Genomic DNA, 15,643 nt, shown 5'->3' on the forward strand with positions numbered 1-15,643 from the left:
TTAATACATATTTGTGATACAAAAATACATTTGCTTTGGGGAGTTGGTACATCAATATAGTACAGTCTTTTATTTTGTTCTTTTTTTTTTAAGTTATTTTTATTAGTGCATTTTTGCACACAGTTAACAATCACATTCATCAAAGGGAATTTGTACCCTTGTATATAATTTGTATATAATGTGTTTCCTTTTTTCCTATTCCCCTCAACCCTTCTTCCCCCTCCGGTTTACAAAACCTTTCTTTCCATATTTTCTTTCTGTTCCCTTTTGAAAAAATGTCTTTCCCCTTCCCTCCCTCCCTCCTCCCTTGTCCCCCGCCCCCCATTTCAACGTATTCTTCCTATTTCCCAATATCTGTCCTCGGTTTTTGTCCTTATTTACCCTTTGGGTTTCTCACACAAGAGAAACAATGTGATATTTAAATTTAGATGTCGGATTTAATTCACATAACATTATGGTCTCAAGTTGGATCCATTTACCTAAAAATGACTCAAGTTTATCCTTTATGGCAAAGTAGTACTCCATTGTATATAAAAATGACGTTTTCTTTATCCATTCATTTGTTGATGGACATAAGGGCTGTTTACAAGACTTAGCTATTATAAATTGTGCTGCTATAAACATGAGTATGTATATATTACTGGTATGATGCTTTTAACTCTTCAGGAAGATACCTAGAAGGGGCACAGCTGGTGAAATGGAACCTCTACTTTTAGTTTTTTGAGGAATCTCCATACTGACTTCCATAGTGGTTGTACCAATTTACACTCCCACCAACAGTGGAAAAGGGTTTCTTTTTCCTCATAGCTATGCCAGCATTTGTTAATGATTTCTTGTAATAGCCAATTCTTTCTGGAGATAGAATCTCAGTCTTTTAATTTGCATTTATATTTCTTGAATGACCAGTGATATTGAACATTTTTTTCATATATTTATTTGCTTTTTGTACTTTTTCATCTGAGAAATGTCTATTCATTTCAGTTGCCCATTTTTGGATTGGGTGTTTAAATTTTGGGGGTCTGTTTTTTTTAAGTTCTTTGTATATTCTAGATGTTAGTATTTTGAGGAGTAGTTGGTAAAATTTTTTCCCAGTCTGTGGGTTGTCTCTTCACTCTTTTGGTGTTTCTTTTGTTGTGCAAAAGCTTTTAAATTTGATATCCCAGTTGCTGATTCTTTGTAATATTTCCTATGAAATCAGGGTTTTGTTCATAAAGTTTTTGCCTACACCTGTGTCTTCGAGTTTTACCTATTCTATCTTTTAGCAGATTGTTTTTATATTTAGATTTATGAGCCATTTTAATATTAGTTTATTTAGTATATGGTGAGAGACACAGATCTAGGTTCAGTCTTTGCCATGTAGAAAGCCAGTTTTCCCAGCACCATTTATAAAGAGGCTATCTTTCCTCCAGTGAAGGTGTTTGGCCCCTTTTTGAAAAGAAAGTAGGTGAGTGTGCTTGGAGTTGTTTCTGCATCTTCTGTTCCATTGATCTTATCTTTGTCAGTCTTACTATTGGAATCTCTTGGCTGTGCCAAAATGTTACCGGGTAGCTCCTTCTAAAAGTGGCTCGCCAATTAAATGTTACTGGGTTCTGGGTTGCTGGCCTCTCCTGGCGTTGGATTCTAGATTCTCATGTCAGACAAAGACTTGAACAAAACGAGCAAAAAGCAGTGGCAAAGTTTATTTGAAAAAGTAAAAGTGAAGAGTGAGAGAGAAACGCACTGCAGAGTGAGTGTGGGCTGAGTAAAGAGGAAAGGGCAAGGTAAAAGAACACCCCAGAGAAAGCAGGGTGGGCTGTCATAAGGAAAGCCATGATAGCATGCTCTTCTTGGCCTTTGTGTGCTTTTATATGTCCAAATCTTGAACCTGTGAGAACTTCTATGTATGGGTCCTAAGAGGCGGTGCTGGGATCCCACACCTCAGGCTGATGTCAAGTCTAGGCCATCCTATTGAAAACCTGCTTGGGTTCTCTCAAGAAGTCCTGGTGAGGGGCTTTGGGAACTTTTCTGTGCATGTGTTCTGGGATCTTGTAATTAACAGGTCATGCCTGCTTCCCCAGTCAGCTTTGTCATGCCTTAATCTCCTATGTCAGTACCATGCTGTTTTTATTATGGTAGCTTTGTAGTATAACTTCAAATCAGGGATTGTGATGCCCCTGCCTTGCTGTTGGTGCCTAGAATTGCTTTTGATGTTTTAGGTCTTTTCTGCTTCTATATGAATTTTAGGATTGTTTTCTCCATTCTGTGAGATGCTATTGGTATTTTGACTGGGATTGCATTAAATCTAAGTGGAAGCATTGCCGTTTTCACTATTTTGACTGGTTCTGTCTATCCAGAAACAAGGGATATCTTTCCATTTTTTGATACCCTTTTGGAATTGTTGTCTTTCTCTTTTTTTCTTTTTTTTTTTTTTTTTTGGTACTGGGAATTGAACTCAGGGCCTCACACTTGACAGGTAGGCACTGTGCTGCTGAGCTATATCCTGGGCCCATCTTTTCCTAAACTACCCTTCAGAACTTTTTAGAGTGATGGTTTTGTGTTCGTGGAATTCTTCAGGTGTTCTTTTTCATGAAGTATCTTATTTTGTCATCAATTTTGAAAGATAACTTTGCGAGGTATATCAGTCTGGGTTGGAGGTTTCTTTTAGGGCTTCAAATACTTCACTCCAACCTCTTCTTGACTTAAGGGTTTGTGTTGAGAAGTCTATTCTGATGGGTTTTGCTTTGTATTTATAGGTGATTTGTTTTCTCTAACAGCTTTTAATATTCTGCTCTTGTGTTGAATCTCTGGAATCTTGACTATTACATGCCTTGGTGGTTTTTTTCTGACCATGGCTATTTGGAGTTCTATATTCCTTACTTATCTATATGTCAAATTCTTTTTCTATGCTTGGAAAGTTTTCTGCTATTACTTTTGTGGACAAGCTTTAATCTTATATTCTTCTTTGCATCATCTAGCAGCTATTGGATTGATTTTTCATGGTCCCTTGCTGTTTGTAAGGAGTCTCTCATTTGATGATCACCAGCTGTAACCCTGTCTTTTAAATCTGATGTTCTATCTTCTCATTGGTTAATTCTGCTCCATATACGTTCAATGGAATTTTAATCTGGATATCTATTTGAATTGGTTTTATGGCAGCCAGTTCTTTCCTATTTTGGGCATTCATGGTTTCCCTGTCTTTTCCTATGCTCTTCTATTTTATTATCTGTATCTACTCTAGATTCACTAACCATTTGCTTCATATGGTCATCATCTCTTTAGTTATCTGTGTAATTATATCTGTTTTGGTTTTGTCAAGAGACTTATTCATCTGTTTTGTTACTTCTACTACCATTTCAGAAAGTTCAGCTGGGTGGCTTTTGGTTTCTTCCATCTCAAAGCCCCCTGAATTTGCCTTGGGCAAGTTGGGTTGTTGGGTTGCATCTTCCATGTTTTCTCATTTTCTTTTTGTTTGTTTTCTATGTTGAGGCTTGTAAAATGCTTATGGTAAGTAGCTTTATTGTTAATATCGAGACCTCTTAAGGAAATTACTACTTTTCAGAGATGTCTTCTAGGCATAGCTGGATTTTGGCCTTTGAGTCTGTCCAGGATCCTGCCTTTTCTGTTTATTAGGAATAAAAGGTTGTTTCCTGTTTGGCCTAGCACCTAGTTCTTTGGTACTGGGCTGTAGTATTGTTTATGACCTTCAGATAATCTAGTTATTGGCATAGAAGAAAAACCAATTGATCACAATACCTATGTCACCTTGGCTAAAATAGTACAATCAGTAATAACAATAGCATCAAACAGCCTGGAAAATGATAAACTGATAACTAATAATTTGCCACATTTAACCCTAGGTACAAAATTCATAGCTGTATTACAAAAATCTAAGATAAATCAGAAAATTAGATACAGTAAATATCCACTTAATAGAGTGATTTCACCCTAAGGGGAGAAAACTAAAGGGAGAAGAAAAAATAGAGAAAGGAAAGAGGAAAAAGATATTAGAAGCAAGGTTGAAGGACAAAGGAAAATTATGCCTCAGGGAACTGGTGAAGAAGACAGGAGGGAAGCAAAGAAGAGGAAAACAACAAAGCAACAACAAAAAACTAAAATCATTGTTCACTCACAAAAAAAGCAATCCATAAAAGAAAAAAGGAAAAAACCCGAATGAACAAAAATTTTAAAAAAGACCAAAAGCAAAGAAAAAAATTTCTCTGATTTCAAGCCTGTGGTTATCTTCTGGGGTCTATAGTTTTGTGGCAGTGTCTAATTCAAGGTGTGACTGCTCTCACTGGTAGACAAAGGAGGAAGTCAGAGCCCAGATCCATGCTGGATAATTCCAGCAAGCCAACAGTAGGATTAGGACATGGTGCCAGTTCTGGGACTTTCAAATCTAAAGAAATTCTGGTCATGCAGATGGATCCTGAGTCGTTTAGCTCATATCACTCTTGGTGTCTCTTCCCAGCCTGACCATGGCTCCCTACTATGGACATCTCCCATTGTTGTTCCACACCCAGTCTCTGTCTGACTTTAGCACTAGGAACTCTGAGGTGACACCAACCCATGGCTGTTTTGAGTTCCAGGCTTAGTTGCCCCTCCCTAGAATGACATACGACCAGGGACTCTCTTAGGGGATATGGCAGACACTTGGACTGGAGTGACCCACCAGCTCTTGTAGTGTACAGCTGATCTATTCTACTGGTGCATTTCTCCCAGAAGTCCTCTGGGGTTGCCTACTTTCACTGTGTCCCTGTAGATTCGATCCTCCTTTCTCTCACCATGACTCAGAAACTGAGCAGAAAGTGTAGATTGTCCCTTCCTTTTTCTGCATTGTAGTCGTCTCCAGTTTCTCTGTAGGCTCCAATTTTCCCTTCAGACTCTTCCTGGGTCCCAGGAATTCACCTCCTTCCTTCTTTTCTTCCCCAAGTTGTTATTTTCCAGGGTCTGGATTCTGAATCTTGGAGAGGCTGACTTATTGCTGCTCACTGCTCTCCATCTTTTTTTTTTCTCTTTAAATTATTTATACTTTGTTTTTCTCATATAAGAGAAACCATGTAATATTTAAGCTTCTGTATCTGATTTGTTTTACTAACCAATGTGATCTCAAGTGCATAATTTTCCTACAAATTACTCAAATTTTTCCTTTATGGCAGAGTTGAACTCCATTATGTATACAGTGGTACCTCGGTTCATGAACACTTGTTTGCAAACAGTTTGGTTCACAAACAAAAGCATTTGGCAAAATTTTATTTTTGTCTGCAGACTCTACACTGGGTTACAAACATGACTGCAGCCATCATTCCCACATAAACACAAATGTGGCCATCTTTTCCAAAACTGTGGAACAAATTAAGTTCATAAACTGAGATGGCACTGTTTATACATTCCCTTTATCCATCCATCTGTTGGACATATACGCTGCTTCAAAGATTCAGCTATTATGTATTGTGTTGCTATAAGACAGGATACAGATGGAGAGAAGTATGATCGTAGATTTAGAGAAACTGAGAATGTCAGAACCTAATATGTCGACTTAACTTGTGTTTGCATCCTCTATATACAGTTTTGGTGAGGGTGAGCCTGTCCTGACCATGAATGGTACAATTTAGATTAAGGATTAATTCTTAATCTCTTCCATGCATATACAGACATCTCCTAATATATATGCTAGATGTAAAAAGAAAAGGAAGAGAAAGAAGATAAAAAGAAGAAAAAAATCACCTGAGGTGTCAGGGGTTCCACAGTTCTGGCACAGTCGAGCTTCCCTTTCTAGACCTTGCCAATACTATGTTTGGATCTGGTAAGTTTCTCCTTCTGTTTGTCTTCCTGTAACTGGCTGTCTTTGTCACTCCTGTTTTGGTGAACCTGAGTTTTCCCATGCACATGTCTGGAAGCTTCTCCCTCTCACTGCTACCACCTAGTTGGCTACAGTGGCACTCCTACATATATTTCATATATTGGAAGAGAGATTTTTCATACTTACTGTTTCAACAAAATCCTTTTTGATGGTACTAGGGATTGAACCCAGGGACTTTGCACTGAGCTGTATGTTCAGGCTTTTTGTTTATTTTTAAATTTGAGACAGTCTTGCTAAGTCACAGATTTGCCCAGGCTGGGCTCATTTTGGGGATCCTCCTGCCTCAGCCTCCCAGAGTACTGGGGATTAGAGGTGTACACCATCATGCCTGGATGACAAATTTGTTATTTAAATGAGGGTAATTTACATGTTGCTTGTTCATTTTTATCACACTATAACAGTATATGGACAACGGTGTGTGTATGTACAACATTTACGCAGTGTTTGGAAGACACCACACTTACTTGGGGATTTCAATATCATTTTTGCTAGCTCCTTATGACCATTATTTATGGTACCGTCATATACACCTATTAGATAGCATTTCCTTATCATTGGGAAGAAATCTGAGTTAAAGCTGAACCCAGGAGTTCATAGTCTTGCAGCTTCTGGTAGCTATGATCTGTTCATTGACTCACAGAATGCCTCACTGTACTGTAGGCATAATCACTGCATTTAGAGCCAGATTATGAATGAAAATAGAGGCAGATAGTTGAAAGGCCAATTCTGAGTTCTTTCTGTGCATTTGATGTTGAAATATTATAATTGCAAAGAAAGAGCACAATCATCTTGAAATGTAATAATTGAGAATGCACAATTAGGCATACACATGATTTCCCTACATATTCTATGAGTTTTGTCTATTTGTTAATATTTAGAACAAAACCAGCACAACAGAGAGGAACTGTTAATGAATTAGTCTAGTGTTCATGTACAAAGACAGAATATCCCTAAAAGTATTTCTATTTCAAATGGCTGATTTAGTTACCAATGTGTGGTATTAAACTTGTGAAGTTAAATTATTATAGTCAAAAAGCTTATGCAGGGTTGTTTATTAAGTCAGCATTGTCCATACTTATCAAAGTATATTTGATCAACAAGGAAATTGTTAGGGCCAGGGATTTAGCTCAGTGGTCCCATTGCCTGCCGCTCAGGCACAAGGTCCCGAGTTCAGTCCCCGGTACCAAAAAAAACCACAAAAAACAAGGAAATTGTTTTCTTCCCTGAAATCTTTTATTCTATGTATCATACCACCATAATGAAGTTCATTCATAAAATTTCATACTTACAGATGTATTATGCAAACATAAGTTCATTTGATGTTTTATTTTCTTTCTTTTTTAAAAAAAGTTTATGGTTATGGCAAAATTGAGAGGGAGGTGTGAAGATTTTCCATATACCTTTTATCCTGATACATCCATAACCTAACTTGAATCAGTACTGCCCCCTACCTGAGTGGCCCATTTATGAACAACTGATAGATCTAAATTGACATTATCACCCAGAGCCCATTGTTTCCATTAGGGTTCACTCTTGGTATTACACAGTTTATGATTTGGATAAATGTTAAATGATATATATCCATCATTACAGTATCATTACAGTGATAGCATACATTACTTCACTACTCTAAAAATCTTTTGGCTTCACTTACTCATCTTGCCCTTAACTTTTACTGAACTTTTACTATCTCTATAATTTTGTCTCTTTCAGAACGTTATATAGTTGGAATTACACAGTTTGTTGCCTTTTCAGATTGGTTCTTTTACTTAGCAGTGTGAATTAAATTTCCTTCATAACTTCTCATGGCTTGATAATTTCTCTCTTTTTGTTTTCTTTTGGTTTTGTTCTAAAAGTTTTTTTTTTTATGAAACTATCACACACTTTAATTGTCCATGAAAATAATAATATAAAGATAGTGATCACAGGACTTTTATACCAGAATCATTTTCACCTGATAAGATAAATTATCTTCTGTATGTGAAATTCTATCCTCACATTGGTTCATTCTGCTGCGCAGACTTTCGATGGAGTTTTTAATCTCTTGGAAATCTGTTTGTATGTGTTTTATGGATTCCATTTGTTTCCCATGTTGGGATTCCATCATGTTCCTCAGATCCTCTATTTTTTTATGTGTGTCCTCTCTAGATTTATTAATCATGTCTTGCACCATCAGCAAAATCTTTGCTGTTATCTGAGTAATTATTTCTGATTTCATTTTTCCCAGATCCTCTTTTGTTCCCAGTTCAGAGAGTCCAGGTGGTTGATCATCAGAGTGTTCCATCTCATTTCCCTTTGGGGTTGCTGTAGGTGATCTGGAAGTCTGTTTTTGTCTTCTAAGTTACTTCTTAGAAGTTGTCAAATTTATTTCAAAAAAGATTTTTGTAATATGCTTTCTATATCCTTTTAAATTCTGTAAAATCTGTGGTAATGTCTCCTAGATCTTAATATTGTAATTTTAAAAACGTATTATTGATATTGTGTAACAGGAAGAAAAGGTCTAAAAGAGCAGGGGAATTGGGAGGGGTAGGGGAAGGGAAAAAAGGGAAAGGAAAAAATATGAGAAGAGGAAAAAAATGGAAACAAGGTCTTTGCAAATAGGGAAGGGTGGAGGGGGTGAAGGGAGGGCAAGGGAAGGGGAAAAAAAATAAGAACCAAGAGACTCCTGTAATGGTACAAGATCCCAATGATGAATGTAACTGTATTTTATACCTAAAATGTATGAATAAAGTTAATGAGGGGAAAAAAAGATAAATTATTATAACTTTTTAATTAATTGTGGCTTATCCTTAAAATGAAAACCTGTCAATCTTTTTTTTTTTTTTTTTGGTACCAGGGATCGAACTGGGGACCTTGTGCTTGCGAGGGAGGCACCGGAACCACTGAGCTAAATCCCCGGCCCAAACCTGTCAATCTTGATACATTCCATACCAGATACTTTCTTGGATCAGGTGAACAAAATGCTTCAAGAGCCAACATATAACCACTTAAGTTCATTTGCCATATCATCTCTCCTATGCAATCTCAGAACCCAGGTTCCTGACCTTTCAAATTAACCTGAATTGTCCTGGCCTAAGATAATAATTCTCTCTCCATTTTAAAAAAGTAAAATTTTTTTCAAATAAACTATCATGTGGCTCTTGTTTTAGTTTATTACCTGTTTAGGAATTACAATACATCACTTTTGAGTCAGTTACTTTGTAATAGCTTATCTGTAGTAGGGAGTCAGGCAGATATAGTATTGTTTAAAAAAAAAGAACATTACATTCTTCGTTGAAAGCCACATAAATAAATGGTGAATTATCATTGCATAGTATTCTTAAAATATAATTGATATGTATGTTATTATCTGATGGAAATAAAAACCTTATGTTTAGTGAAAAGAAAGAACATTTAAAGTTATTTCATATTTAGGACTTTGGATTTGTTCTTTTTGTAAGATAGTAAATTTCCCTCAACTTCTGAATCCACACCTGAATTAATTAAAATCAATGCCTACATAATAGAATTCAAATATTTTTTCTTATATGTTTGCTGCTGTTAATATGTCAATATAGTGATGCAGTTAAAACATCTTTTAGGGCGGGGATTTAGCTTAGTGGTTCTGGCCCCTGCCTCACATGCACAAGGTCCCGAGTTTGATCCCCGGTACCAAAACAAAAACATTATCTTTTAGAAAAAAAAGAATCTCTTCCTCGAAAAGAAGTATTCTCCCTGTTTTTCATTTTTGAAGGTATACCATGTATTTTTTAATTGATGGATTGATGATATTCTATTAATTTCATAGTAAGGCAGAAATGATTTAATCATTGAGGTCTTTGTTAGAAATAAGAAAAATGTTTAAAAAAAATGAAAACCGGAAAATATAGCCTTCTTGACCAATAATTAGTTTCTACAGGAAATATTCTGTAAGAATATTTAAAAATTCTAGTGATTATGGGCTGTAGTCATTGAAATGTTTTGTCACAATTTATAACCTAGTACACATGACTTGTTTTCCAAAATAAATTTAATAACATTCTATGATTATAGTAACGGAGATAATTCAGATGGACATATCTGTACTTTTGTGTAAGTATGTGTCTACGTATGTCCATGTAGACACAGCCACACATCTTTCACTCTAAAAAATGAAAAAGTTATACCTCTTGAAACATGATGAAGTGAAAAATACAGTGTTATGGCTTGAATCTAGATGTTCCTGCAAAGCCTCACGTGCTCATAGGTGAGACTTTTCAGAGGTGGCTAGATCTAGTGTGTGGGAATATAGATTAGGGGTGTGTGATAACTTAATTGGTTTAACACAGTTCTGCATGCGATAATGAGAAGTTCCACCCTAGGTATGGGTGGCACCAACATATAGGCTTGCAACCTGGATGTAATAAAAGGGAAAGGAAATTATATCTCTAATTTTTTTTATTGGTATGAAGTTTACAAGTCCCAAATAAAATTTATCCTCATGAGACAACAAGGGCATCCTCCCTTGAGAAGTGACCATCTCAGTCCTGGGCAATCATGCCTGGGGTGATTTGACTGCACTATGTTGGGATAGGTGGGGAGAGGTTGTGCTTTGAAGGCTTATTCTTTACAAGGTGTTTGTGAGTGCCCAAGGGGAGAATCTGTGTCTTATCTATGGAATGACGGCCTTGAACCCATTAGGTGTCCTGGGCGGTGACCCCACTTTTTTGTTTGTTTATTTTCCTTGAAGTACTGGTAATTGAACCCAGGGCATTTACACTGAGCTACATACCCACCCTTTTAAAAAATATTTTATTTTGAGATTGACTTTCACTAAGTCACTAAATTTTCCAGGCTGGGCTCAAGCTTGTGATCCTCGTGCTTCAGCCTCCCAGAGTGCTGGCATCATAGATGGTATGCCACCTCATCTGGCTGTCACCCCATGTTAAAAACAAACACACAGCAAATTTAATTCCAAGATTTAATTGTTTTTTATTAGCAATTCATGAATCCACTGAGGCTGAGCAGATGTTGGCTTTAGTCACAGAAAAGGGCTGAAGAAAACAGAAATAAGGAATAAAGACTGGATTGCTCCCTTCAAAGTTATTTTATATACAGTGAAAACAGAGAGGACTTTCTGATTGCCATTTATGTAAATGGGGCCTCTTCTGATTGCTGTGAATCTAATTTTTTGAAAATTGGCCCATTTTAAAGTTCAGCTGGATTATGTAGCACTTAGCATAAGTGACTCCACTGTGGTTTGGTCTGGTCTGTTGGGGTTTGGTATAGGAGCTCAGACCAAAGCAAGGGCCTCTTGTAAATTCTGTTTAAACCTCTGATGTGAATTTTGTTATTTTGATTAACAAATTTGTTCACTTGGTCCTCTGAATTCAGACACAGGAGTAAATTCTGAAGTATATTCTTTCACTTACTATTCAGGATATCTTAACTTTCTTCATGAATTGTCCACATCCAGCTGCTGACCTTGATCCCATCCAACGTTGTTGGAAAGGATTTTTCTGAGTTGTAGTGGAGATACAGTGGCTTACAACTCTGAGAAAGGAAACTAAGCTCAGAGAGCAGCAGTAACTCTGTGCTCCCTCAGCAACCTGACACAGGGCAGAAACTTGGGCTTTGCCCTGTTCTTCCCCACCCAGCCTTCAGAGTCCTTGCAAATGTTCTCTTGCCCCACATCCTAGTGCCCCCCCATTGACTCAGCTGAAATACCTGCAAGGAGATTCAGTCACAGGCAATTTAGGAAAAGAATGCTTCTGTTTTGGCTTTTTGCTCTGCATTCTAGATAATAAACACCTCTCTGGTAATCCTTCCTTCAGGACTCTTCAGTGTTGAGCATGATGGCATCTGGAAGTCCAGCAGAGTACAGTAGGGCTCAGGATGGGTAAGCTGAACTTTGGGATGCAGACCCCCTTACACAAGCTGGCTTTCTGTCTATGGACACCCATAAGAACTTACACCAAAGTCTGTTATTTTGTTAAGTGTCTATTCTGTGACTAACACCTGGGTCAGGTCATTGCAAACATTTTTATGCTTGCTGAATTGCATCTCTGGTGACAAAACCAGCCTAGATCCCTAACTTTGTAAGCCTATGAGCCAGTGATGGTGAATCTGTGACATTAGTGCTGCAGCAGCAAGCTGTTTATATCATTAAAAGCTCTAAAAGTTTCACCATCGCTGACAGTGTGAGCCCCTACTCAGCCATGTCTGAATCTTTATAAAACCCAAAAGGAATGTATTTGGTTTTTTTGTTCAGAAGTCTCAAAGAGAGGACTCCATGTAATACAATCCAAGCAGTGTTTAATCCCAGGGAAAAGTTGATCTCATTCAGAGATATAAAGTTTCTGCCTCGACTGCTAGGAAGCTTCAGTCTAAACTTAGGCTGTGTGTGTGTGTGTGTGTGTGTGTGTGTGTGTGTGTGTGTGTGTCTGTGTGTGTGTGTGTTAAAACTCAGGACCTCACACATACTAGACTGAGCTACATCTCCAGCTTTTTTAAATTTTGAAACAGGGTCTTGCTAAGTTGCCCAGGATGGTCTCATACTTGCAGCCTTCCTGCCTCAACCTCCTGAGTAACTGGAATCACAAACATGCAGCACAAAGCTTGGCTCAAGTGCTTTTTATTTCATGGATCTGTTAAAACAATAGCCCCTCTTGCTAAACTATATACAAGCTCTTTATTTTGTACTCTAACTCTCCTGCTTATTTTGCAATACAATATTATAAACTAGTTGCCTCAAGTCCGAAGGTGGTAATGCACATATTTAAGTAAAAGACATAACAACTGGAAGCAGAAAGGATTTTCATTATTGCACATGTAATCAAAAGTACATATGATGTGAGAGTACATTAGAAAATATAAATGCTTTCGAACTTGACTTGAATAACACTCTACTAAGAAAGAAATACTGTTTATGAAGATTTTTGTGTCCACCAACTCCACATTAGAGCCCCTAATTTATGTCACAAAAGCAAGGTGGCAGGGGATCTGCATACATTTTACATTCATCACAAGACTGAAGGATGAGAAAAGACTCAGTGGCAGCAGTTTCAGCCGGGATGACCCTATCCTTGGTGTTGTTGGCTGAGTTAGCCTCAGGATCAGGTTCTTTTGCAGCTCTTAAGAAAAGACATACACAAATCAGAGACTTAAAAGTTTTCTTTTCAGTGCATTTCTTTTTTCTTTTTTTGCGGTACCGGGGACTGAACTCAGTACCTTGCACTTGCAAGGCAGGCGCAATGCCACTGAGCTAAATCCCCGGGCTTCAGTGTATTTCTTACAATTGCTAGGGCTCTCTGGGAAGTTCAGTGCTGCAGCAACACACGAGACACCAGCCCTGGATTAAAGCTCTCTGTCCTGTTGCCAAGTTCCTTTCTTATCCCTTTCTCTCTTACAACTGCTGTATATGTACTCTGGTTACATTAAAAAAAAAAAGGGAATGGATTACAAGTACGGATCATCCATCCAGTTGCTGCAGGAATGAGGGGGAAAGGGCTCTACTATATAATTCCCTAGAATGGGGACATCACTGAGGCTACAGCTAGTCTCTCTCATATTTAAAGATCCTCTCCCCAAACTATAATCTCTTGCCTTAACCTACTCCCGCTTGTAAGCTGTCTTCTATAGGGCCTTGGTCCTAAAGGCCCACCTCACTGTCCCCGAGGCCACGGGCAATGAATGAGGGAACATGCTTGGGAGCTCCTGAACTGGGTGAGAGAAGGTCAGTGTGGCCTGTCCCCTGACTCACTCCCACAGGATCCCCTGGGATTGTCCCATCTCCAGTGCATGGGACTAGGGGAGGTTCTGGCAAGGGACTAATAAACATCTGATGGCAAACCCAGGAGATCAAGTGACACGGATGTGGTGCTGACACACACAGCCTCAAGGCTGAGAATGTTCTACTTTTCAGCTAACCCCAATCCAGAAGGAAGATTCTGTACTCGCCTGCCTTTGCTTTTCCTGTACCATCTGCCTGTGGCTCTTGACCTTACCCATGGTGTAGCCCCAGCCACAAGGAATAACCCAGTTCAAGCAGAGCACCAGGTGTCCCACTTGAGGGCGAACTGTTCACTCCTACCTGCATGACTCACTTTAGCGCTTTGGAGACATAGAAGAAAATACTGGTGACAATAGCTGTCAGAAAAACTGCAGCAATCACTAAGCTGAAGCCCATGCTGATTATGATCTTTGTACTGAGATCAGACATCTTTTACACCTAGGCAGAGAAATGCAGGCAGGTAGTGAAGGTGGCTTCTCCCAACCTGATAACCCTTCTCCACAACCATGAGGAGAGCCTTTTGTTTCCAGGCCCTAAGCTGGCCTGGAATAAGTAAAGAGGTTTATTTCTGTATGAAAACGACTGATACAAAATCCACAGAGAAGACCAGGACATTGGAAAGAATCTTTACTTTTCACAGGCAGTGATCTATGCTTAGGGCTTGCACTGGAGCTAGTGGTTTTACTCCTCCACCTGTGCCTCTTAAACTATGTCCATCTCAGACTCAGAATGACCTGTAACTGTACAGTAGGTTTAAAGATACTTTATGGGAATAAGACTTTTTTCGACATGTTACTCTTTGACAATCCCGAGAATGCAAACCTTTGTTAAGTGTTAAGTGTTTTAGGGGAAAAAGTTTTCAGTTCCCCCACTGAAAACTGGATCAGGCCATTTCAGGGCTAAGGGTATTCTGGAAGCTTCCAGCCAACCCCTTGTCCTGACTGAGATAGGAAGTGGTTTGCACAGGCCAGAAACCAGCTTCTTCAGGAGCCGCTTGTCCCTCATTCTGTCTTCCTGTAGACCACGGGTCTTCCTCCTAAACACATCTTCCCAGAAAAGCAAATTTGTCTGGAATAAGCAATTTACTCAATCTCACACACTGAAATTGAGGAGCAGTGAACCAGGAGAGAATAAACTGTCTGCCAAGTACACTTAACTACTGTTTAAACCATCTAAAGCTGGATTAAGAACTGTAGAAAGAGAGGGCCGGGGATTTAGCTCAGTGGTTCTGCTGCCTGCCCCACAAGTGCAAGGACCCGAGTTTGATCCCCAGTACAAAAAAAAAAAAAAAAAAAGAACTGTGGAAAGAAAAAAAAACTTTTAGAGTACTGGATATTTTGTCAGGTATTTCTCAAACCTGTAATCTGAGAAAGAAGTATCCTATCTTCTCTGTTAGGAGTAATTACGGTCCTCGATTAAAGAGTTTGTGTTTGGAAGGGCAGTGTTCTGCCAGAGTTAGAATCTGCGCGCTCCAGCACTGATGACACAGGCTGTTATACCAGCTCCCTTCACAGAATTCTGAATTTTGTTCCATGTGCAGGTATGTTTGAATTCTCACGTAATATACTTTTCTTTTTTTTGGAGACAGGGTCTTCCTATGTATTTTGGCTGGCCCTGAATTCACTATGTAGCCCAGACTGGCTTCAAACCTGTGGCGGTCCTCCTGCTGTAATGCTTCAATTATACAATGAAATAATATGGAGCCATTTACTAGGCTTCAAGCACACATTCACTGAGATTGGCAGAGTTTCATACTTTATAGCTAAAAGAGGTACAGAAATAAAAGTTAAAGAAGATACCTGATTTGGTCAGGTTTGTATGATTTGAAGGAAATTCAGCCAATGGATTTACCATAGTACAGCTGACTTAGTAAAATTAAGTGGGAGATTTCAGGTGCAAACAAGATGGTGTGGGCTTGTTTTTCCCGTGGAAAAACATGTCTGGTTAAGGCGAACTTTGTTCATAAATGAACAAACATTACATAAGTCAGTTCTCATGTTACAGAAGTCAATTCACAATCTATTAACAGCATAAAACAACCCTTTCATAAAAAT

The 15,643-nt window shown here is 38.4% G+C and overlaps 1 protein-coding gene across 1 annotated transcript in view; it reads right to left on the reverse strand.

The window, feature by feature from the left end:
* LOC101702361 (ATPase PAAT-like) overlaps positions 1–15,643 on the reverse strand; it is a 29,171-nt gene that overhangs the window by 3,979 nt on the left and 9,549 nt on the right. The window lies entirely within an intron of this gene.

This window comes from Heterocephalus glaber, unplaced genomic scaffold (assembly GCF_053883595.1).
Source record: "Heterocephalus glaber isolate CG9 unplaced genomic scaffold, H.glaber_assembly_v1.0 deba00001497, whole genome shotgun sequence".
NCBI lineage: Eukaryota > Metazoa > Chordata > Mammalia > Rodentia > Bathyergidae > Heterocephalus > Heterocephalus glaber.